Source organism: Corvus kubaryi, unplaced genomic scaffold (assembly GCF_017639235.1).
Source record: "Corvus kubaryi isolate FWS band 111438036 unplaced genomic scaffold, C.kubaryi_AGA036_p1.0 37391, whole genome shotgun sequence".
In the NCBI taxonomy this organism is placed as follows: domain Eukaryota; kingdom Metazoa; phylum Chordata; class Aves; order Passeriformes; family Corvidae; genus Corvus; species Corvus kubaryi.
In genome coordinates this window covers 1,598,346-1,600,197 of record NW_024581130.1, presented here as the reverse complement: position 1 = coordinate 1,600,197, position 1,852 = coordinate 1,598,346, and positions in this window count along the sequence as shown.

Below are 1,852 nucleotides of genomic sequence, written 5' to 3'. Positions count from 1 at the left end.
CCAGTGGAGGATGCTGGCACTGCTTCTTCAGGACTTTGACTGTCCCCCACAGTGCTCAGGACGGTCAGAGTAGCACCTGCTGAATGAACCCTGATACTTTTAGGGGAGCCCACAGACTGCCAGCTACTAAAAAATTCTCAAGACTGGCCAAGTATTCAAGCTGAAAAAAAGATATAAAAACTTCATTTTACTACAGTACAAGATTGGTTTATCAATAAGAGAATGTCACTATTACAACTGAGTTTATCCCCAGAAGTTTTTGATAAAATAACGTCTGGAAACATTAGAGTATGGTTTTCAAGATTAAGATCAAATTCTTACACAAGCCTTGATATGCTGATGTGTGGTCACATGCAAATGGTATTTCCCCTTCTAACCTTTTCTCTGCCCCCAGGGATTCCGTAGTGTTGGGAAATCCCATTCTCAGAACAACTCTCATTTCTCTTACGTCTCAAGCCACTTCTACAGAAAATTCTTCTCTAACCGCTAAGTTTAAGAGCACTCCTCCCCTTCCAGGCATCAGGAAATCCCACCAGGCTTTTGCAATGCAGTATGTTTAACTATGAAAATAAGCTGTCTAAAGATTGCAAACAAAAAACTCTGACTTGTTGGAAGAAATTTAAGAGTTACTGTCTTCTAGAACACTGATGTTTGCAATTCCTGTAAATTGATAATCCCTTCCTTAACAGGCTTGAGAAGTTGGTAACTAATCCTCTGCTAGAAAATAATGGGCACTGAGGCAATGCACACCATTAATGCTTCGGAAAATAAATTCTTTAATGATTATTTTTCACACTGTTGTCATCAGAATGACTTCTGAAAACGCACTTCTTTGTAAAATAACACTTTAAAAATATACTTGGAATGCTGAATATGTGTACATGATTGAAACCTGTTTGTAGCAATCCGGCAGCTGTGGGTCATAAGGCAGGTGTAACTCCAGCTTTAAAGATCTCAATCATACTCCAGTAATTTTTATTGAGAAGTGAACAACATCCAACACTGTATATGTGTATTTTGTCAGAAACTGTCACAATGCTTTACCATCCTGATGAGGGTGGAACGTGGGGAGTGCAGTTTCTCAACCCGATTTTCATATAATTGTGTAGTTTCCCACTAGTTACTCACTGCTCACTTGCAGTTTCACTCAGAGGAAAAGGAAATACCCTGTGGCACACACAATTCTTCCCAGGGCCTTGTTCCTGTGCCATGCATGCTTCCGCTGCGAGGCTTGACAACATCAACATTTTTCTCCCGTCAGCAGGGGAAATCCAGGAAAGCAAAACTGAACTGGGCACCTTAAAACATTGAAGTGTCATGCAACCACCACAACACAGCCCCCAGCTGGACCTGTGCCCACTGTGTCACTCTGTGCCCTCACGTCCAGCACACCCACAGAGTGTGCACCCCCTCACATCTCACTCTTTTCTGACCTATTTCTTTTTCCAATTGTACTAGTCGTTGGAGTAAAGTAGATCAGCTTTATTTTCAAACATGCAGTGGTTTTTTATAGTTTGCCGGTCCTGTAATTGTCTCAGCCATAATGCATGCAAAATTAAACTCTTCAGAACTTTCACAGTGTTAAAAACTCAAGTTTCTAATTCTCTAGAAGTACCATTTTTTAGCGTGACAGCACATGGTTAAGCATCCATCAGGTCAACAATTTCCTTAACAGCAGATGCCTCCACCAGTGCCTCCAAATTTATAGTTTTGTCCTTACCAGAATCAAGGTGCAAATATTAAGATTGTACAGAGCGCTCCTGAATTGGCCATGCCACATTCAAGTGAATGTGAAAGGCAGCCAGTGATGAAAGAACCTCTGAAAGAATGAGAAAATGGCAAAGTTGTGACA